Below are 25120 nucleotides of genomic sequence, written 5' to 3'. Positions count from 1 at the left end.
CTAATTTATTCCACATATGTATTCGTACTTCGCGAACTTGCGACGTTCGTGTAAATAAATTTCCGGCGAAGATAACGCACTGAAAGAAATATTGTAGGTACTTTTATAATAAATATTATGTGTCCTGATGAAGAAAAATTTCGGTTTCTAGTTTTATAATCGTCGTCGAAATAAATTCATAATTCGCTTTAATAAATGCTAATTCGTTCAATTCAGCAAAGAATGTTTTTTGACAATTCCAAAATCAAAATTTTATTTGTTTGAAATGTTCCGCGTAAAAAATTGCTGGATGGAAAGTGAGTTTCTAGTATTTTTTACCATTATGTAATAGTATTGACTAAATAATTTGCTATTGGAAATAAATTTCTAATTTCTCAGATTAAGCGAGAAAACATATTTTTAGGTTAGATGAATCTTTTCACTTGTATGTAGCAGCATCTGATAACATTAATATGATTTTTTCAAATGGAACTGGTTCCAGAAGAAAAAAGTTCGTTAAACCGTCCATGAATAAACGTTGTAATGGTATTATTAGGTATTTGATTTTTCCAAAGCTTTTGTACAACCAAATGGATTTCCAGGTGTTCTTATTACAATATATTTTTCAAACGGAAAAAAAGATATGATTTTGAAAAGTCAGTCGAAGGTGATTTTTCAACTCAAATGGTGTTTCAGCCTAGATTTATTATAATTTGTTAAAGCGGATCTTTTTTTTTGTTACCATATATAAATCTTCTCTTCAAGTTGAGAGCAAATAAAATAAGAAAAAAAAAACGTTCTAGTGTAATTATGTTCATAATTTTCAAAACTGAAAGTCGGAGAATCTCAATTAGTACAATTAGGAAAAGTGAAAAAAAACTGGTAAAATATTCTGAAGTATTTCAACTTGTTGTTCAAAATTTCCAAAATATGGTCTCGAGTGTTGTAGAACAATAGTTTCTTAGTTTCAGTTAGGAGACAAAAATTTGAAGCATTTATTAAAAATCTTAATACCGATACATAGGTACAAAAAATTACGTTCTAGTTTTTCAAAAGTCTAATTTTAGAAAAAGTCAAAATTAAGAAAATCTGTTTTGTATTTTTTTTTTAAATCCTTCACTATTGGTTTAATGGAAAAAAAAGTATCTCAAAAATTAATAACGTCACACACAATGGTCAGAAACTTATTGTTAAAAAGTTGTTTATTTCAGTTGTTAATTTTAACACTCTGTATAACACGTATGGTTCAATTACCACCGGACTTACCTAATACTGGACCGAAGCGTCACCAAATTTCTATGTTCCTACGGGTGTAGTTTATGAATCCGTGTTAAGTTTTTTTTCGCAATTTAACTGTGAAATCTTGTAATCTTAATCAAAATTTATCCACTTACTCCATCCCAAAAAACTGATAAGGTCATTTTAAAATTTTGCCGAATAAATTCGGTTTAAAATAAGCAAAAGTTTATAGGTTCATACTTTGGACTTAACAATGCATTAAAGTTTTTATAATTACTTATTCAAGGTGACTCAAATAATTTATTGAATAAACCAGTATATTTTATTGTTCAAATGAAAAGTAGTTGCTCCATTTTCCTGAAAATTTAGTAATTTTGACGCAATTTTTCTAACAAAACCTGAACGTGCTCGCTGCGCTCGCATTCTAAACGTTCTTTCTTTAAAGTTTAATATGAGAAGTATTCAAGAACGAATCTCAGCGAAGTTGTTTGGGTTCAATCTCAAGATTTTGAGATTCACTTGTTTGTAGACAAGAAATATTTTTTTTGTTAATAATTAACCTTCTCAGGGATGACATCAGTGAATTATTAATGAAACCTGAACGTGCTCGCTGCGCTCGCATTCTAATCGTTTTTTTTTTTACATTTTAGTTTCATAGAAATAATTAGGAAGGAATTCCAGAGAAGCTGTGTGTCTTGCTGTAACAATAAATCTCTAGACTTACTAGTTATTATTTTAAAAGAACAAAACTTTTGAATGGGAGCGCAGCGAGCACGTTCAGGTTCTGGGATATTCACAAACATTTTCACTTTTTTAGACACAAAAAAAATATTAATTCAGGTAAATTACTGTGAAAAAAAATTAACCTCTAAATTGCGAGCGTAGCGAGCACGTTTATTCCCACATACATCTGTGATCACAATTTTAAACTCACATTTTACAATAACAACACAATTTATGTTAATAATTTAGTTTCTCAAGGACGCCAACAAATATTTTTTAAAATTCCCCCTGAACGTGCTCGCTGCGCTCGCTTTTTAAGTGTTTTTTTCAGCTTCATTATCATAGAACTGTGCAGGAAAGAGTGTCGGCGAAGTTGTTTTAGATTTTAAAACAAACACTCTGAGTGTGAGGGAAGTAGCGTATAATTTCTTTAGGCCAGTTTTGTTCCTGACGAATTTTACCCAACTTCCCCTGCCTAGCCCACTCTGTCGTATTTATTTATTCAACGTTTTTTAAAATTGGGGTATCAGGTCGCCTGCGATTACGTGTGTATAAAATATAAATGTTTTCACGGTCACGTAGATGCTTGAAACATAAAAATAAACACAGCAGTGACTGATTAAACAGTTTTTTATTGTGATGAGAAGAACGAAAGTCCAATATTATATCGGGCGTGCGAACCGAATTTGTAATCGAGCCATCCTTGGAAACGAGTTAGCATGTCGGTGATTAGACCACACTGATAAATGTCAAAAACGTGTGTAGTTACAAGGAAAATTGGTACAAAATTATAATTAATTTATCAGCTTTTCAGCTTTATCATTAGCGTACTAAATATATTAGATATTTATTTTATTAACAAAAATAAAAATAAATAATTATTATTATTGTTTAATTAAACCGGTCCGATTTACCTAATCGAGCAAATCCGCCACAAACCAAAATAAAGCAACCTGCCCAGCATTTCCCACATTTATCGCTCCTAATTATCTATTGTTTTTTTCGTCCTGCTATCGCCCCCGATAAGGAAGCGTAGAAATTTAATTAATCAATTAGTTTTAATGATTTGGCCTGATAACGAGCGACATTTGCATATCGCCGGAATTTCAAATTAAAAAATCGTTCCTGCTGCTCACAACCGGCGCCTTTATCGGCTCCGTCGGCAGACAACGGTGCCCCCTCCGTCCGCGAATTCCTGCTACCGCAGGAATCCGGCCCCGCCCTCGGACAAGGATGCGCCGCTCTGACACTGGGTGTGTCTTGTCGGCTCATCCGCGGCCTATCCGCCACTGCCATTCCTGCGTACTGCAGGAATGGATCCTCTTGTCTCGCAGGAATGGATTGTCTGCGGTTCGGCGGGCGATCCAATGGCGCCGCAGAGTCGTTGAATGGAAAAAATTAGCGGGTTTGGGACAGGATACATTTTTATTTGGGGATTTCACGGACAATTTTTATTCCTAAAGTTAAAGTGTTACATACATCGAGATATTTTAAATTGTTGTCTAACTCTAGTTGATGTTGCATAAAATTGCAAAATTGGATTCTTCTGGGAAGGTATTCTTCTTTTAGATCATGTACTAATGTCATATGGTAAGGGTGGAACTTATTCGCTCTCACAATTTTTGAAACGGAAGATTGAGATATTTACTTATCGGAGCTCAAAAATGACAAATAGAATTATTGCGAAAGTTAAAATTAACTACTAGGTGACTATGTTTGTACATTTTAGAAAAATAAAATATAAAAAGTGTTACATATTATCCGTTCACGATCTTTATATACTAAAAGTCAACATTTTACCAAGTTGCACAAACAATACATCATTAGAGAAAGAAGTGGTTCTTGGAATGATCTTATCCTAATTTCTTCCGACCATGCCATTTCAATAATGTTGAAATGACGGTGATAAGGTGGCAACCTCAATACCCAACGCCAATATTGTCCAACTGTTTGAGGAATTTTTTCCTACAAACAAAGTAAAATTTTATTACTATATATGAATACTTATGAAGACTAAATTGACACCTTAAGTCTACTACGATAACTTGGGTTATCTATCACAATAAGAGAAGGTTCCTACAAATTTGGTATCAACTGTTCTTTGAACCATTTTTCAAAATTTTCCTGGTTCGTGTTATCATAATAGTCTCCAGATTTTCTATTAGCTTTAAAAATTAAAGAGGCGCCTTCAATAGAACCGTTTTTATTTCCAGCGTGAACCACAATTTTTTAGTTTGCAATGTTTAATGAACCGTCTTTCCATGTCTTTTTGAAAAATAATCTGTTAATATTTTTCTTAAATTTGAAACCAATTTTCTTATCCAGTTGGCTAAGGTTAACGATCTATTTTCAACGTTAAAATCTGGAATGTCTTCCATTACTCGATCGTGTAGCAACTTAATAGTAATGTGACTAATTCGAGAAGACATATTTTTCATATATTCAAAGTCACTTACAGCTGGATTTTTTGTAGCTTGTAGACAGATCTTTCCGAAATTTTCAACATTTCTGCGGCCAGTTTTGTTTTTTATTTTCTTTATTTTTACAATTTTTCATTTTTTCAATGTTCCGATTTTGTAATTTTGTGTTTATTCAGTTTCACTTTTTTTTTAATTTTTCGTTTTGTCAGTTTTTCAATTTGCAATCTTTCAATTTTTCGTTTTTTTTTCTTCAATTTTACAATATTTCTTCGAGTTTTCAGTTTTAAATTTTCCAGTTTGCCGATTTTCCAACTTTTGGACGTTTTATTAGATTTTGCAGTTTTTCGATTTGATATTTCACGAGTTTTCAATTATTAATTTATCAATTTTTAGATTTTCAGTTTTTCATTTCTTCAATTTTTCGTACAATCCAAAATTATTGAGCAATAGATTGACTTTATGTTTTTTATTACAATATATCTTGTTCTTTACTGTGAAAAAGTTTTGAAAGAAAACTATGTATATAAAAAAAAAAAAAATTAAGCCCCACTCACCCGCCCCGATCTCAGTTGTCATGAGTTTTTCATTCGTAATCCGAGGGTCGGAATTTCATTGTAACATGATGATGATGATGTTTATTAACGGTCAAAAAAAAACAATTACAATCATAAAAACATACAAAAGTTACAACACTAAATTAAAATCTTCCTGTGGATCGATGATTTAAACCTGGTGTAAGAAATTCCCACAAACTCAATTTCATTATAGATAAATGTCAGTCTAGCAAGACGACTAACAGGCGATTGAAACGCGTACAAAGTACGATGATATGGAATTGAAAGTAAGTGAGAATTTCTTACTTGACGAGATGGAACATGTATCATAAATAAAATTAAAATATTTGAACAAGTAACAATACCATACAATACTTTATAAACAAAACACATATCAAACATTATTCTTCTCTTAGAAAGTAACGTAAGCCCAAAATAACTTATTATCATACTATAATTATAGCTATTGAAAAATATTTTGAACTTATAGCACAGAAATTTGACGAATTTTTTTTGAATTTTTTCAATTCTTTGACTGTGCATCTTATCATAAGGAGACCATATAGTAACACCGTATTCGAGGATCGACCTTACAAAAGATGAAAACAAAACAACAAAAGATCTAAGATTTGTGAACTCACTACAGGTTTTTTTTACTAATCCTAACATTTTATTTGCTTTAGAAACAATATTATTTATGTGAAAAGTAAAAGAGAGTTTACTATCAATAGTAATTCCTAAATCACAAAAACTGGTCACATTTTCAAGAACAATAGAAGACAATGTTTAATTATAATGTTCAGAACATAATTTGCGACTAAATCTTAAAACCTTACACTTGGGTATGTTAAATTCTAGTCCATTTTTCTTACACCAAAATTCTAAAAAGTTCAAATCAAATTGTATCATATGACAATCAGAGGGGCAAGTAATTTTTTTAAAGATTTTTAAATCATCTGTAAATAGTAAAAACTGACTAGATTTTATAACATCTTTGATATCATTTATAAATAGAGAGAAAGGCAAAGTCCCTAAATGGGAACCTTGCGGAACACCAGAAGATGGAATTATACATTTTGATTTAAACCCATTTATAATTACAAATTGCCTTCGATTACTTAGATATGAATCTATCCATGATAGTAAAGGATCACCAATTCCAATCTTAGCCAATTTTAATAGTAGAATACGAATATTCACCCTATCAAAAGCTTTTGCCAAATCAGTGTAAATACAATCAGTATCGTAACCATTTTCCATATTATTAACTATAAAATTAGTAAATATCATTAAGTTAGAAGTTGTCGAATGCCCTTTAAAGAAACCATGCTGTTCATCTACGATGATATTTTTTACATGGAAAGACAAAATGTAACATGTAATTGAATCAAATATTTTGGCTATAGGTGAACCAATACTAATAGGTCTATAGTTTGAAATATCACTACAATGACCTTTCTTATAAATAGGTGTAACATAAGAAATTTTCCATAGTGTAGGAACTTTGGATAATTGTAAAAATATTTTATATAAAATTTGTAGGGGAAAACATAAATTGTGAGCACATTGTTTTACAAATAGTGATGGAATACCATCTGGACCTATTTTAACAGAAGAATCTAAGGAAAATAATTTAGACAAAACAAGGTCGGTGGATATTTCAAATGAATTAATATCAACAAGATTGTCTTTCCAATTTGATGAACTCATATTAACATCAGTATCAGCTACCGTATATACAGTTTGAAAATAAGTAGCAAACAAATCTGCAATGGATTTAGAAGAATCACCTATCTTATCACCTAAGAACATAGAACAGGGAAAAGCCACTGTATTAGATTTTGATTACTTGACAAATGACCAAAAACCATTACTATTAACAATAATATTCTGCTTAACACTTCGAATATGATTTTTTCTACACAAGTTCATAGCCAACTTACATGTACGTCTAAGATCACAAAACTTTACGTAATCTGAATATAATCCAGTTACCTTAAAATTCCTATGAGCTTCTTTTTTTTTTCACAATAAGAGATCTTGTATGGTTATCAACCCAATAAGGAAAGTTGTTCTGAGTTTTTTTAACAACAATAGGAACAAAACAAACACTCGCCGACGCCATCTTAACATATTATTTCTCTAGAAAATTCTACCCTTTTAAAAACGTATTTCATATGGTAATTTCTTGTAGAGAAATGAGGATTTTGCAACTAAACTCCCCCCTTCAGCTCACGATGAATAACGCATTTATCACAATCGAGAAGGGGTGGGTGGGCGGGGTTTATATTTGGTCCATTTTTTCTAAATATACGAAGTCTTCGTTTCTCAACAAGAAAGTGACAATATGTTTAAATATCCTGTTGTTGAAAGAAAACTCTATATAATAAATAAAAAAAAGAACAAAAATGAAGCACCACCCACCCGCCCCGAACTCAATTGTAATAAGTTTTTCATTCCTAATCAGACCGAAAGGCGGCGTCTAATTGTAACATCAATATTTCTCTAAAAAATTCTATCCTTTTAAAAACATATCTCATATGGTAATTTCTTGTAGAGAAATGAGGATTTTGGAACTAAACTCCGCCCTTCAGCTCACGATGAATAACGCATTCATTACAATTGAGAAGGGGCGGGTGGGTGGGGTTTATATTTGGTCCATTTTTTCTTAATATGCAAAGTCTTCTTTTCCCAACAAGAAACTGAAAACATGTATAACTATTCTTTATTGAAAGAAAATTCTATATATTAAAAAAAAAAAAACTTTCAAAAAGTGTGTAATGCAAATTTAAGGAAAAATTTGGCAAATATATTAACAAAGGATCAAATTGTGGTTCTAAAAGGGAAAAAATTAAAAAAAATGTTCCAACCAAACAATCACTAAATCTTTGAAGCTTAAATTTGTATGTGGGACCAGTGGATATGTTACAGCTAATATCCGAAATACGTTATTATGCATAATAACTAGATATTTTAGGAATTATGCGTAATAAACAAACTTGTCAGTTGTTATGCATAACTGGAAACAAGAGGAATTATGCGTAGTAATTGAATTTTTCAGTTATTATACACAATAACGGAAACGTTTATATAATATTGATAATAACTAACAGATGAACAGGAATTATGGATAATACCTGAAACATTAGTCATTAAGCATATTGCCTAATAGGCCAGGGCCAATAATTTTTGAGAACAAAAAAATTTAGAACAGGATGATACCCATTGGAAAAGGAAGAAAATATAACAAAATAAAAGGAAAAATAATTTACGGGCGATCTGAGGTCGGGAAGTAGAAGAGGGTGAGCTTTTAAGGGTAGAAAATGGTTTATCACGATTTCCGGCAAAACCAAGTCCTATCGAAAAAGTTAAATGGCAAAGTTCTAGGTAATAAAAGGATCGACAACTTTTGTATTTAGACTTTTTTTACATAACCTCAAAATTTATGCGAAAAATGCAAATAACCGAGTTTTTGTTTTTTTTTATCTCCCACAAAAAAGTTTTTTTTTCACGAAATTTGGTGAAAACTTACCTGTTTATGTCCCAAACTCACTGTAATTTTTTTTATTCAAAATATTTATTTTTCTCCCTTATTTTGATTTAATATCGAAAAACCACTCTAATTTTCAATCGAAAATTCTCACGTCAAAATGTTTGCTTTAAAAAAAAAATCGGTGTACTTTTTGTTCACTGAAATCTCTACTTTCTAATGGTGTAAAAAAAAGTATACATTACTATGGCAAATTTTCACAGGAAATCCAAAAAAACGAAAAACTCGAATTCGAATTTTTTTTTAATCATGTAAAATTTTGAGCTATTTATTAAAATTTACACTTTAATTACTCGAAAAAAGTAAGATTCCATGTTACACTGATAAACTCAAAAATTTAAAAGCCATGAAACAAAATCTTAAAAAAATAAAAATAAGAAATTTTGTCCGAAAAATAAAAAAAAAATCAAATCGTTTCGGAAGAGTTTGGTTACACACACTGTGACAGGAGAATTTTATATATTAGAAGACGATGTTTTTCTTTCCTTCTTCCCAGAAAAACAATACAGAAGTGCAACGATATTTTTGAAAGATTCATATTTGAAACTATTGGACGTGAAAAATAGATCTTTTACATTTCCAGAACCTGGTTTGAGAAAATAATTGAATTCAAATAAATATTCAATTGATTCAAAAGGACCAAAATATCTTGACCCACAACTATGACAGTTTTATTAGTATCTCTGGCAGTTTCTATCGAGATCTTAATTATGTCAGCATCAGCATATTATTCTGCTTGTTTACAGGAAAATCCTTGTGACTGTAGATTCCAAAAGTTTCTTTTAAATAAATCAATTCGTCAGGATTCTCTTCAAGTAACTCAGCCTGCACGTGTATTTTTATAGACGATGTTGTTCATTCTTCTGATAGGCTAAAATTTTCCGTAGGCCATTCAGGTATACCTATAAGTTATCTTAAAATAGCAATAAATAGGCACTTATTCATATAATTTAAAAATTATCCTACAACTTTAACAAAATATTGTAGATGTCTTATAAAGTGTTAAGTGTATTAACTTATTTGGTTGTTAATTATAGTAGTATATTTCGATTTGCAATTTGTTAATTTATCAATGTAACATTACGTTTTTCGAGTAATTAACGTGTACATTTTAATAAATAGCTCCAAATTTTATATAATAATTAAAAACAAATTTTTGAATTCGAGTTTTTTCGTTTTTTTGCATAGTAATGTATAATTTTTTTACACCTTGAGAAAGTACAGATTTCGGCGAACAAAAAGCACACCGATTTTTTTAAAAAAGCAAATATTTTGACGTGAGAATTTTCGATTGAAAATTAGGGTGGTTTTTCGATATTAAATCAAAATAAGGGAAAAAAATAAATATTTTGAATAAAAAAAATTACAGTGAGCTTGGGACATAAATGGGTAAGTTTTTAAAAAGTTTCGTTAAAAAAAAATTTTGTGGGAGATAAAAATAAAAAACCAAAAACTCGGTTATTTGCATTTTTCGCATAAATTTTGAGGTTATGTAAAGAAAGTGTAAATACAAAAGTTGTAGATCTTTTTATTACCTACAACTTTGCCATTCAACTTTTTGCGATAGGACTTGTAGTTTTTTTAATAATTAAATTATTTTTAGTCGCTCCTGACAAATTTGGAAAAGCAGTTTGGAAGCCTAGTCAAACAGGTGTTATACTGACTACAACATCAATTTTAGACTGCAAAACTTGTATTGAACGAAAAAAATAAATACTCATTTATTAACATCGAGATTTTCTCAAGATTGTTTAGAAAATGTATCTTCCCAAATTCGGTCCCTACGACCATTCAATTTAAATATGACTTAAAACTTTTATCAGTTTCTCAATATTTGGACGTTTCAAATAACTCAAGCTACGAAACCGACAAAACAACACCTTCAGTTGGTTTTTTGAGTTATATTAAACATAATAACAGAAAAGAAAACGATGTTCCTAAAGGAAAAGAAAATTCAGCTTTACCTAGAAATCGGAATTTGAAGAAAAAAGAACTTTCTTTGAGAGAAAAAAATGCTTTGTATAGTTGCACAGGTTACGTTATTAAAAGCTTGATAAAAAATCAAAATTTTTGCAAAAAAAGTAATGTTGCTTTGGTCTCTAAGAAGAATTCAAATGAAAATTATGCAAAATTTGTGGCATTAAAAGAATATAAAACTGGTGCTTTACATTACGCTTCAGAGAACGCGTTCCAAATAGCAATTTTAGTAGAGCAAAAATTTTGTAATTTGAGAGATTATTTAAAGAATAATAATTTTTGCACTGTTAATGTTTTGGAAGTCATGAAGAAAGAAATTAGGAAAAATTCGACTTTTCGCTCAATACAATTTCCAACATGCTGCAACACCAAAACAAAATTTACTGCAAGAATGATAGTTTACCGTCTGAAAATCTATACCAGAAAAGCTAAAGAAGAAATAAGAAAAAAACAAAGGATAAAATGGTCCAGCAAAAGCCATGCAATGAGGGATTTGGTTGAAAATGCAAATCAAAAATTTGAAAAAAAAATAAAGAGTTTCGTTTATCCTTTGATTTATTTTTCGCAATATACTAGCCTTCTTTCTACAGTAAAATACTTGCAATATCAAAGGATAAATTTAAGATTAGAATTATGTTTCAAGTATCGTGTTTTTGAAAAAAAAAAAAAACTACATACATTAAGAAAAAGATGTCAATGATTAAGCCCCACCCACCCACCCTGTCTCAATTCTGATGAATTTTTCATTTGTTGTCAAATTGAGGGGCAGAGCGTAACTGCACAATCCATATTTTTTTATAAAATTGTAGATATTTCAATTTTGCACTTCTTCATTTTTTTAAACACATTATTTCACATGCTAATTTCTTGTAAAAAAATATGAACTCGGCATTTAAGTTCCACTCTTCGTCTCACAACGAATAAAAAAATTCATCAGAATTGAGACAGGGTGGGTGGGTGGGGCTTATCCTTTTATTTTATTTTTCGTAGTATACTAATCTTCTTTCAACAGTAAAATACTTACAATATCAAAGAGTGAATTTGAGATCAGAATTGTTTTAAGTATCGTGTTTTTGAAAAAAAAAACTACATACATTAAGAAAAAGTTGTCAATGATTAAGCCCCACCCACCCACCCTGTCTCAATTCTGATGAATTTTTCATTTGTTGTCAAATTGAGGGGCGGAGCGTAACTGCAAAATCCATATTTCTTTATAAAATAGTAAAGATATTTCAATTTTGCACTTCCTCAATTTTTTAACACATTATTTCACATGCTAATTTCTTGTAAAAAAATATGAACTCTGCATTTAAGCTCCACCCTCCGTCTCACAACGAATAAAAAAATTCATTACAATTGAGACAGGGTGGGTGGGTGGGGCTTATCCTTTTATTTTATTTTTCGTAGTATACTAATCTTCTTTCAAAAGTAAAATACTTACAATATCAAAGAGTGAATTTGAGATCAGAATTGTTTTAAGTATCGTGTTTTTAAAAAAAAAAAACTACATACATTAAGAAAAAGATGTCAATGATTAAGCCCCACCCACCCACCCTGTCTCAATTCTGATGAATTTTTCATTTGTTGTCAAATTGAGGGGCAGAGCGTAACTGCACAATCCATATTTTTTTATAAAATTGTAGATATTTCAATTTTGCACTTCTTCATTTTTTTAAACACATTATTTCACATGCTAATTTCTTGTAAAAAAATATGAACTCGGCATTTAAGTTCCACTCTTCGTCTCACAACGAATAAAAAAATTCATCAGAATTGAGACAGGGTGGGTGGGTGGGGCTTATCCTTTTATTTTATTTTTCGTAGTATACTAATCTTCTTTCAACAGTAAAATACTTACAATATCAAAGAGTGAATTTGAGACCAGAATTGTTTTAAGTATCGTGTTTTTGAAAAAAAAAACTACATACATTAAGAAAAAGTTGTCAATGATTAAGCCCCACCCACCCACCCTGTCTCAATTCTGATGAATTTTTCATTTGTTGTCAAATTGAGGGGCGGAGCGTAACTGCAAAATCCATATTTCTTTATAAAATAGTAAAGATATTTCAATTTTGCACTTCCTCATTTTTTTAACACATTATTTCACATGCTAATTTCTTGTAAAAAAATATGAACTCTGCATTTAAGCTCCACCCTCCGTCTCACAACGAATAAAAAAATTCATTACAATTGAGACAGGGTGGGTGGGTGGGGCTTATCCTTTTATTTTATTTTTCGTAGTATACTAATCTTCTTTCAAAAGTAAAATACTTACAATATCAAAGAGTGAATTTGAGATCAGAATTGTTTTAAGTATCGTGTTTTAAAAAAAAAAAAACTACATACATTAAGAAAAAGATGTCAATGATTAAGCCCCACCCACCCACCCTGTCTCAATTCTGATGAATTTTTCATTTGATGTCAGATTGAGGGGCGGAGCTTAACTGCAAAATCTATATTTCCCTATAAAATAGTAGATATTTCAATTTTGCACTTCCTCATTTTTTTTTAACATATTTCACATGCTAATTTCGTGTAGAAAAATATGAACTCTGCATTTAAGCTCCACCCTCCGTCTCACAACGAATAAAAAAATTCATTACAATTGAGACAGGGTGGGTGGGTGGGGCTTATCCTTTTATTTTATTTTTCGTAGTATACTAATCTTCTTTCAAAAGTAAAATACTTACAATATCAAAGAGTGAATTTGAGATCAGAATTGTTTTAAGTATCGTGTTTTTAAAAAAAACCTACATACATTAAGAAAAAGTTGTCAATGATTAAGCCCCACCCACCCGCCCTATCTCTATTCTGATGAATTTTTCATTTGTTGTCAAATTGAGGGGCGGAGCGTAACTGCAAAATCCATATTTCTTTATAAAATAGTAGATATTTCAATTTTGCACTTCCTCATTATTTTTAACACATTATTTCACATGCTAATTTCTTGTAAAAAAATATGAACTCTGCATTTAAGCTCCACCCTCCGTCTCACAACGAATAAAAAAATTCATCAGAATTGAGACAGGGTGGGTGGGTGGGGCTTATCCTTTTATTTTATTTTTCGTAATATACTAATCTTCTTTCAACAATAAAATACTTACAATATCAAAGAGTGAATTTGAGATCAGAATTGTTTTAAGTATCGTGTTTTTGAAAAAAAATTTACTTACATTAAGAAAAAGTTGTCAATGATCAAGCCCCACCCACCCACCCTGTCTCAATTCTGATGAATTTTTCATTTGTTGTCAAATTGAGGGGCGGAGCGTAACTGCAAAATCCATATTTCTTTATAAAATAGTAGATATTTCAATTTTGCACTTCTTCATTTTTTTTAACACATTATTTCACATGCTAATTTCTTGTAAAAAAATATGAAATCTGCATTTAAGCTCCACCCTCCGTCTCACAACGAATAAAAAAATTCATCAGAATTGAGACAGGGTGGGTGGGTTGGGCTTAACCTTTTATTTTATTTTTCGTAGTATACTAATCTTCTTTCAACAGTAAAATACTTACAATATCAAAGAGTGAATTTGAGATCAGAATTGTTTTAAGTATCGTGTTTTTGAAAAAAAACCTACATACATTGAGAAAAAGTTGTCAATGATTAAGCCCCACCCACCCGCCCTATCTCTATTCTGATGAATTTTTCGTTTGTTGTCAAATTGAGGGGCGGAGCGTAACTGCAAAATCCATATTTCTTTATAAAATAGTAGATATTTCAATTTTGCACTTCCTAATTTTTTTTAACACATTGTTTCACATGCTAATTTCTTGTAAAAAAAATATGAACTCTGCATTTAAGCTCCACCCTCCGTCTCACAACGAATAAAAAAATTCATCAGAATTGAGACAGGGTGGGTGGGTGGGGCTTATCCTTTTATTTTATTTTTCGTAATATACTAATCTTTCAACAGTAAAATACTTACAATATCAAAGAGTGAATTTGAGATCAGAATTGTTTTAAGTATCGTCTTTTTGAAAAAAAAAACTACATACATTAAGAAAAAGTTGTCAATGATTAAGCCCCACCCACCCACCCTGTCTCAATTCTGATGAACTTTTCATTTGTTGTCAAATTGAGGGGCGGAGCGTAACTGCAAAATCCATATTTCTTTATAAAATAGTAGATATTTCAATTGTGCACTTCTTAATTTTTTTTAAACATATTTCACATGCTAATTTCGTGTCCAAAATTTCTTGAGTTTATATTAAAACTATTTAACTGACATATTTCGAGATAAAAAATAATTATCTTCGATATTTTGTTTATTATATTATGTAAATAAGCTTAATATCACTAATTCAATAGTAGCCCCGATTTAAAATTTTCCTTGTAACGCCACTGACCTTTTAGGTACGTTATTAGCAGTCGAACAGTTCTTTCGTGGGGGCAGTTTGGCTCGATTTCCCCCGCACGTAGCATTCTTTTCGAAACCGAGCCAGTTTAAACGGCGCCATAAAACTGACTAATATTCAGTCATACCGCCATAAAACGGCCATAACCCGCCGGTTATTAATCTTTAATTGTTCTATTCTTCGACGCTAACAATAAAAATCGCGCGGATTTTTGTGCGCCTTTCCGTGTTTATGATAAAATCACGCAGATGCGATAGGTGTTTGAGCATTTACGGTTAATTGATGCCGTAATTTCGAAATCATTAATGGTTTGTGCCTTATGGACTGATAAGGATTTGCAATTCCCGTATGCCAGATCATTATTTGTTCGTTACAACAGTGCCCATTGTTAAATTTTATTTATTGACAATTTGTTGCATTTTTATTCACGCTCGTTATTTTAATGATTGTATTGTGTTGTTTTTATTAGTTCGGACTACCGTAATGGCACATGTGGCGGGTCCAGAGTTGAGCTTGTGGGAATTCGCTTGGACGGGTGGTATTTTTAGAGATGCGTCGAGATGGCGAAAAACGAGATTTGTTTAGGTTGGGAGCTATCGGACTGGCGACGACAGGATCGATTACAAGTGCAATTTGTCTGATCCGAGATAATAATAACAAACAAAACAAAAAAAAAATATGCAGTAATTGTGCTGACCTGTTCGTACAACCTTGTCACTCTTTCAGGAATAGCTCAGTTCTTATTTTTTAACATTATTATTATACTCAATAAAAGTAACATATCTGATAAATTTAAAATGTTGGTGAAATTTTTAAATATTTCGTCACGCATCTTTTAAGATTAGTCTCTCGTTTTATAAGGTGAACTAATCGCTTTTCTGCCTCGTCCTGTTTTGACCGTGTTGTAGGAGCTTATGGAGACTAAGGATCAAAACCAGGTAAATCAATTTCTTCCTTCGTTAAACTTATGGCTGGTGGATTGCCAGCCAGTGTGATGTAACTCTTCATTAAGAATATCGAATGTTGTTGTAATCAATTCTCTGGAGACGACTAGTTGTAGAGTATAACCGATATTTTTCGTTCACCATTTTCCGTAGACATGATACTCACTGCTGCAATTATTCAAATCGAGGGGAAACCAAAGACCTTGAAAATTTTAGAGAAACTGAAAAATCTGATTTTGAATCTGGAACTCTTAACATTTTTCTTTAAATACAGCTTGTTTTTTTTTAGACGCTTTCTCAGACATGTTCGAAATGTCTTGCGTCGATTTCGACCTCTGCAAATGATTTAGGTTTTATTTCGTCGAAAATTTCTATCGCTTTTCCACAATCATCAAAATGAAATATGGCAATTTTTGAGAAAAAATTTTGAATTTGACCTCTAGAAATGTTTTTCAGCTTCATTCCTTCAAAAATCACTATCGTTTCTTCAGAATAGTCAAAATGAAGTATGGTCATTTTTGAGAAACTTGAAATATCCAATTTTAAAACCGAAAATTTCGAAAATTTTGATTTGGAACCATCAACATGGTGTTTCTTTTCTTTCGATTATACAGATCGGTATCCCAAAATTGTTTGTGAATTTTTAACTCAATCTTGCCAAAAGCTCATTTTTTTGTTTTTTTTTTCCCATTCCCAGACATCTTCGAAATTGTTCTAGAGAGTTTCTTGTGTTAATTTTGACCTCTGGAAATGTTCTTTAACTTCATTTCTTCGAAAATTCCTATTTTCTGAAATAATCAAAATGAAGTAGATCCGTTTTTTAGAAACCTGAAAAATCTGAGCCTAAAACCGAAATTTTTGATCTAGAACTATCAATATGCTGTGTTGTTGTTTCGGTTCAGCTTACATAGATCGGTATATCCAATTTTTTTGTGAAATTTTAAGCAATTTTGTCAAGAGATTAATTTTCCTTGAAATCTTTGACGCTTTTTCGAAAATTTTCGAAATTACCTGAAAGAGTTTCTAGTGTACATTTTCATATTTGGAAATGGTTTCTTCTTTATTCCCTCGAAAATTTCAGAATTGTCAAAATAAAGTATGTATGACAATTTTTGAGACACTTGAAAAATATGAACGAAAATTTCGAAATTTTTGTTTCAGCTTATCGAGATCGATATCCCAAATTTTTTTGTGGATTTTTAGGCATTTACCAAGAGCTCGATTTTTCCTAAATTTTTTGACGCTTTTCCATTCATTTTGGAAATTGCCCTAAAAAGTTTCTTATGTTGAATTTGACCCTTTGAAATGTTCTTTGAAAACTCGTTTGGTAATTTTTGAGAAACGTGAAATATACGTTTCTTAAATCGAGAATTTCAAAAATGTTGAGCTGGAACGATCAACGTGCGGTATTTTTTATTTCGATTCAGCTTGTCTATATATATACAATATCCCAAAATGTTTTGAGGATTTTTGGGCAATTTTATCTAAAGCTCAATTTTTCTTAATTTTTTTACTCTTTCCCATCTTCGAAAAAGGCCTTCTTGTGCTGATTTGATGAAAATACCTATCGTTTTTCTAGAATTGTGAAAATTTGGAAAATTTTAATCTGAAACCATTAATATGTAATTTTTGAATTTTTAGACAATCTTGCCAAAAGCTCAATTTTCTTTGATTTGTTTAAGCTTTTCCAGACATTTTCGAAATTATCCTCGAGTTTCTTGTGTTGATTTTGACTTTTGGAAATGTTTTTCAGCTTCATTTCTTCAAAAATTTCTATTTTTTTTTCCAGAATCGTCAGAAACAACTATGCCAATTTTTGAAAAACCCGATTCTAAAACCGAAATTTTCGAAAATTTTGATCTGGAACCATCAATATGCTGAATTTTTCTTTAGATTCAGCTTGTCGAGATCGGCATTTGAAAGTTTTTTGTGGATTTTTAGAGAATCTTTCCAAAAGCTCAATTTTTCTTGAATTTTTTGACACTTTTCCATTTTGGAAATTTTCGAAAATTTTGACCAGGAACCATCAAAATGCTGAATTTTTCTTTAGATTCGGCTTGTCGAGATCGGTATTTCAAAGTTTTTTGTGGATTTTTAGACAATTTTGCCAAAAGCTCAACTTTTCTTGAATTTTTTTATACGTTTCCATTCTCTTTGGAAATTGTCCTAAAGAGCTTTTTGTGTTGAATTTGACCATGTTTTTCAGCTCCATCCAAGAGATCAATTTTTCAAATTACTCCAAAGGTTTTTTTTTCATTTCACCCTCTGAAAATTGTTTCTTGATTGAAAAATTGAATTTTCTGACGAGTTCTCAGACATCTTTAAAACTGTCCTAAAGAGCTTTTTGTGTTTATTTCAACCTCTGGAAATGGTTTCGCCTATATCGAAAATTTCTATCTAAAATCGAAAACTTGGAAAATTTTTATCTGTAACCATGAATATTCTGTATTTTTCTTTTGATTCAGTTGGTCGAGATCGATGTCCCATATTTTTTTATGAATATTTAAGCAAAAGCTCAAATTTTCTTGGATTTTTTTACGCTTTCCCAGACATCTTCCAAAATTTCTTGTGTTCAATTTGACTATTGGAAATGTTTTTCAGCTTCATTTCTTCGAACATTTTTATCGTTTTTCCACAATCGTCAAAGTGGAGTACCAATGGCATTTTTTAAGAAACTTGAAATATCTGGTTCTAAAACCGAAAATTTTGATCTGGAACTATCAACATATTGTATTTTTCTCTCTATTCAGCTTATCTAGATCGATATCCCAATTTTTTTTTATGGATTTTTAGTAATCTTGCCAAAAGCTCAAATTTTCTTGAATTTTTTGGCGCTTTCTCGAACATCTTCGAAAATGTTCGAAAGAGTTTCATGTGTTTATTTTGATCTCTGAAAATGGTTTCGACTTTATTTCGTCGTAAACTCTTATCATTTTTCCAGAATTGTCAAAATGAAATATGCCAATTTTGAGAAATTTGAAAATCTGATTCTAAAATTGAAAATTTGGAAAATTTTGATCTTTAAACATCATTATGCTGTAGCCCAAATTTTCTTAAATTTTTTGATACTTTCCCAAAACATTTTTGAGAATGTTCTAAAGAGTGTTTTACGTTGAATTTGATTCTTGGAAATGTTTTTCAGCTTCATTTCTTGAAAAAATCCCATCGTTTTTCTAGAGTGGTCAAAATGAATTTGGTATTTTTTGAAAAATCTAAAATATCTGATTCTAAAACCGAAAATTTTGAAAATTTTGATCTGCAACCATCAATATGCTGAATTTTTCTTTAGATTCAGCTTGTCGAGATCGGTATTTCAAAGTTTTTTGTGGATTTTTAGACAATCTTGCCAAAAGCTCAATTTTTCTTGAATTTTTTGACACTTTTCCATTTTGGAAATTGTCCAAAAGAGCTTTTTGTGTTGAATTTGACCCTTGGAAATGTTTTTCAGCTCCATTTCGTCGAAAATTCGTTTTTTTTTTTCAAAAGAGTCAAAATTTAGTATGGCAATTTGAAAAATGCGATTCTAAAACCGAAAATTTCGAAACTTTTGGTATGAAACTATCAATATGCTGTATTTTTCGTTCTATTCAGCATGCCTAGATCTAAGTATATACCAAAATGTTCTGTGGAATTTTAGGCAATCTTGCCCAGAGATCAATTTTTCTTGAAGTCTTTGACGCTTTTTCGAACGTATTTGAAATTACCCTGAAGGTTTTTTTGTTTCATTTCAACCTCTGAAAATTGTTTCTTGATTGAAAAATTGAATTTTTTCACGAGTATCGTTTTTTCAGAACTGCCAAAATGAAACCTGAAAAATCTGATTCTAAAATCGAAAACTTGGAAAATTTTGATTTGGAACCATCAATTTATTTTTCGTTCGATTCAGTTGGTCGAGATCGATATCCCAAATTTTTTTATGAATTTTTAAGTAATGTTACCAAAAGCTCAAATTTTCTTGAATTTTTGGACGCTTTCTCAGACATCTTTCAAAATGTTCCAAGGAGTTTCTTGTGTTGAATTTAACTATTGGAAATGTTTTTCAGCTTCATTGCTTTGAAAATTTTTATCTTTTTTCCAGAATCGTAAAAGTGAAGTACCTGGCATTTTTTGAGAAATTTGAAGTAGGTATCTGATTCTAAAACCGAAAATTTTGATCTGGAACTGAATGTTCTATAGAGTGTCTTGTGTATATTTCGCTGAAAATGGTTTCGTTTTTTCAAAATTGTCAAAATGAAATATGCCAATTTTTGAGAAACCTGAAAAATCTGATTCAAAAATCGAAAATTTGGATAATTTTGATTTTGAACCATTAATATTCTGTATTTTGCTTTAGATTCCGTTTGTCGAGATTTATATCTCAATTTTTTTTTATGGAATTTTAGGTAATCTTACCAAAGGCCCAAATTTTCTCAAATTTTGTGATACTTCTTCGAGAATGTTCTAAAGAGTGTCTTGTGTTGAATTTGATTCTTGGAAATGTTTTTTAGCTTCATTTCTTGGAAAATTCCTATCATTTTTCCAAAGTCGTCAAAATGAATTTGGCATTTTTTGAAAAATCTGAACTATCTGGTTCTGAAACCGAAAATTTTGAGAATTTTAATGTGGAATCATCACCATGCTGCATTTTCTTTAGATTTAGCTCGTCGAGATCGATGTCCCAAAATTTTTTATAGATTTTTAGACATTCTTGCCAAAACCTCAAATTTTCTTGAATTTTTTGACTCTTTGGAAGACATCTTCGAAAATGTTCTAAAGAGTTTCTTGTGTTTATTTCGACCTCTGAGAAGGGTTTCGACTTTATTTCGTCGAAAATTTCTATCGTTTTCCCAGAATCGTCAAAATGAATTTGGTATTTTTTGAGAAACCTGAAACATCTGATTCTAAAACCCAAAATTTAGAAAATTTTGATCTGGAACCATTAATATGCTGCATATTCTTTAGATTCACTCTGTCGAGATCGATGTTCCAAAATTTTTTGCAGATTTTTAGACAATCTTGTCAAAAGATTCTTCAATTTTTTATGCTTTCCCAGACATCTTCGCAATTATACTAAAGAGTTTCTTGTGTTGATTTCGATATCTGGAAATCTTTTTGAGTATCATTTCTTCGAAAATTCGTATCTTTTTCAAGAATCCTCAGAACGAAATATCGCAATTTTTGAAAAATCTGATTCTAAAATAAAAAATTTCGAAAATTTTGATGTGAAACCATCAACATGCTTCATTTTTCTTTCGATTCAGTTTGTCCAGATTGATGTCCCAGAATTTTTGTGGATTTTTAGGCAATTTTGCCAGAAGTTCATTTTTTCTTGAAATTTTTGGCGCTTTCTCGAACATCTTCGAAATCCCTCTAAAGAGCTTCTTGTGCTGATTTCGACCTGTGGAAATATTTTTTAGCTATATTTTTCGAAAATTCTAGAAACCAGAAAAATTGCTTTAAAACCGAACATTTAGAAAATTTTGGTCTGGAACCCTTAACATTTTTCTTTCAGTTCAGCTTGTTTTTTTTTTTTAGACGTTTTTCCAGACATGTTCGAAATGTCTTGTGTCGATTTCGACCTCTGGAAATGATTTCAATTTTATTTCGTCGAAAATTTCTATCACTTTTCCACAATCATCAAAATAAAATATGGCAATTTTTGAGAATATTGAAAAATACGATTCTAAAACCGAAAATTTCGAAAATTGTGATTTGTAACTACACATCACGTTGTATTTTTTTTTGAGGACATTTTTTGAGAAACTTGAAATATCCAATTTTAAAACCGAAAATTTTGATTTGGTACCATCAACATGGTGTTTTTTTTTCTTTCGATTTAGCTTATACAGATCGGTCTGCCAAGATTGTTTGTGAATTTTTAACTCAATCTTGCCAAAAGCTCAATTTTTCTTGAATATTTACGCTTTTCCAGACATTTCCGAAATTATCCTCGGGTTTCTTGTGTTGATTTTGACTTTTGGAAATGTTTTTCAGCTTCGTTTCTTCAAAAATTTATATTTTATTCCAGAATCGTCAGAAAGAACTATGCAGATTTTTGAAAAACCTGAAGAATCCGATTTTAAAACCGAAATTTTCGAAAATTTTGGTCTAGAACCATCAATGTGCTGAATTTTTCTTTAGATTCGGCTTGTCGAGATCGGTATTTGAAAGTTTTTTGTGGATTTTTAGAGAATCTTGCTAAAAGCTCAACTTTTCTTGAATTTTTTGATACTTTTCCATTCTCTTTGGAAATTGTCCTGAAGAGCTTTTTGTGTTGAATTTGACCATTGGTAATGTTTTTCAGCTCCATTTCGTCGAAAATTCGCTTTTTTTTTTCAAAATAGTCAAAATGAAGTTTGGCAATTTTTGAGAAACTTGAAAAATCCGATTGTAAAACCGAAAATTTTGAAAATTTTGGTATGAAACCATCAATATGCTGTATTTTTCGTTCGATTGAACTTGTCGAGATCGGTATTTTTGGTAATCTTGTCAAGAGATCAATTTTTCAAATTACTCTAAAGGTTTTTTTTGTTTCATTTCACCCTCTGAAAATTGTTTCTTGATTGAAAAATTGAATTTTTTGACGAGTTGTCAGACATCTTTAAAATTGTCCTAAAGAGCTTCTTGTGTTTATTTCGACCTCTGGAAATGGTTTCGCTTATATCGAAAATTTCTATTTAAAATCGAAAACTTAGAAAATTTTGATCTGTAACCATGAATATTCTGTATTTTTCTTTAGATTCAGTTGGTCGAGATCGATATCCCAAATTTTTTTTTATGAATTTTTAAGCATAAGCTCAAATTTTCTTGGATTTTTTACGCTTTCCCAGACATCTTCCAAAATGTTCCAAGGAATTTCTTGTGTTGAATTTGACTATTGGAAATGTTTTTTAGCTTCATTTCTTCGAACATTTTTATCGTTTTTCCACAATCGTCAAAGTGAAGTACCAATGGCATTTTTTGAGAAACTTGAAATATCTGGTTCTAAAACCGAATATTTTGACCTGGAACTATCAACATACTGTATTTTTCTCTCTGTTCAGCTTACCTAGATCGATATCCCAATTTTTTTATGGATTTTTAGTAATCTTGCCAAAAGCTCAAATTTTCTTGAATTTTTTTGAACATCTTCGAAAATGTTCGAAAGAGTTCCATGTGTTTATTTTGATCTCTGAAAATGGTTTCGTCTTTATTTCGTCGTGAACTCGTTTTTTCAGAATTGTCAAAATGAAATATGGCAATTTTGAGAAATTTGAAAATCTGATTCTAAAATTGAAAATTTGGAAAATTTTGATCTTTAAACATCATTATGCTGTAGCTCAAATTTTCTTACATTTTTTGATACTTTCCCAAAACATTTTTGAGAATGTTCTAAAGAGTGTCTTACGTTGAATTTGATTCTTGGAAATGTTTTTTTCCGCTTCATTTCTTGGAAAAATCCCATCGTTCTTCTAGAGTCGTCAAAATGAATTTGGTATTTTTTGAAAAATCTGAAATATCTGATTCTAAAACCGAAAATTTTTGATCTGGAACTATCACCAGACTGTATTTTTCTTTCTATTCAGCTTGTCTAGACAATCTTGCCAAAAGCTCAAATTTTCTTGCATTTTTTGACGCTATGGTAGACATCTTCGAAAATGTTCTAAATAATTTTTTGTGTTGAATTCGACTCTTTCGAAATGTTTTTCAGCTTCATTTATTCGAAAATTCCTATTGTTTTTGGGGAATAATCAAAATGAAGCACAAAGCTTATTTTTTCTTCAATTTTTTCCTAAAATATCTGATTCTAAAACCGAAACTTTTGAATTGGAACCATCAATTTGTTGTATTTTTTTTTCAATTCAGCTTGCCTAGATCGATATACCAAAATTTTTTGTGGAATTTTAGCCAATCTTGTGAAAAGCTCAATTTTTCTTGAATTTTTAGACTCTTTCTGTCGAAAATTCCAATCTGAAATTATCAATATGCTGTTTTCTGCGTTCGATTCAGCTTACCCAAAGGATGTACCAATTTTTTTTGTGGAATTTTAGACAATCTTGCCAAGAGGTCAATTTTTCTTGAACTTTCTTATGCCCGAACATCTTCGAAATTGCCCCAAGGAGTTTTTTGTGTTGATTTTGACCTCTGGAAATGGTTTCGGCTTTATGTCTTCGGTATTACCGGAAGTGAGAATGAAGAACATCTATCTTCAAAAAGAAAAAAGTTGCAGTTGTATATAAATTCAATCTTACAAGAATTATTTTTTTTACTTTCCGAGCGTATGCTAAGAAAGTATGTATTGTAATAAGGTCCATCGACGAATAGTTACTTTCAAGTTTTCGCGACGTTTCATGACGTCTAGAGAACGAACAAGTAGGTCTCGCGTTTCCGTCTGTCGTCTGCGATCTTTGTCGATTTTCATTAGACATTCCATTAATGATTAACATCTAAATGTGCTCGCTGCACTCGCATTCCGAATGCTCGTTTTTTAATTAATTTTATTAAGATAAAAATAAAATACTCAGTGCATTTTAAAACAAAACACAAAATTGTGTACTTAAGACATTCTCGCAAAACTCTCTAAATAATCACTGTATCCCAACTTGACTCAACTTTGTTCTTAAACAAAATTCAATTACTTATCGTCTTATACGACGAATCCAACTGCCGATTGTTACTGAAATTATTGTGAAAAATAATCGAACATAAAGTTTAATCCTACGGGCAATTGAGGATCACTTTATCATAGATTGATTGATAGGAACTGCGATACTAACGTTTCGTGTTTTTACTCACAAAACAGATAATGGAGACAGAACAAAACACAAAAAATTGTGAAAAATCGAACCGAAAAAATAAGAAACTCCGTCGGGAAAGGCAGTCAAGCAAAAATCGAAAAATTGTTTCCTTAGGATTTTGCAAATAAATTGGTCGGAACGAATTTTTTGCGCGATGGTGTCTACGCGGTGTATTATGTGTTGCATAACTTAGGTCAGTTCGGATGATTAATATTAATTGGTTTTGCTAGGTTTAATCACATTGTTAAGACTCGTTGAGCGTTGATTTTCTCTCAGTAATAAGATTTTTACTTCTAGGAAACAGGTACCTGAAAATTAATTTCTTATTTAGTTATTTACTTATGTAATTATTTAGGTCTTCAAACTTGTGTTTGCTTTAAAATATCGAAGAAATATGCCCATAATATGCACCACTTTATTGAAAATATGCAGCTAAATATGCAAAACATGCATATGCAAATATTTAATTTGAATGTTTAATAAAACAAGATGGTATGTATATTAAGTAGTTATTTATTTTAGAACATGCTGTTTACACAGGTTTTTAATCAAAATATATCTGTTTATCAAGCCCAAAAACTTGATGACGTTATCTCAACCTTTTGCCGAATAAATC

At 30.7% G+C, this 25120-nt stretch overlaps 1 protein-coding gene across 2 annotated transcripts in view; it reads left to right on the top strand.

The window, feature by feature from the left end:
- LOC135143758 (transcription factor hamlet-like) overlaps nucleotides 1-25120 on the top strand; it is a 321297-nt gene that overhangs the window by 542 nt on the left and 295635 nt on the right. The gene's annotated exons all lie outside the window — the stretch shown is intronic.

This window comes from Zophobas morio, unplaced genomic scaffold (genome assembly GCF_036711695.1).
Source record: "Zophobas morio isolate AGI-343-1 ecotype UQ-CSIRO unplaced genomic scaffold, CSIRO_AGI_Zmor_V1 ptg000075l, whole genome shotgun sequence".
Classification (NCBI taxonomy): Eukaryota; Metazoa; Arthropoda; class Insecta; order Coleoptera; family Tenebrionidae; genus Zophobas; species Zophobas morio.
The sequence above is the reverse complement of the archived record's forward strand: the minus strand, read 5'-3'. Positions and strand labels throughout refer to the sequence as shown.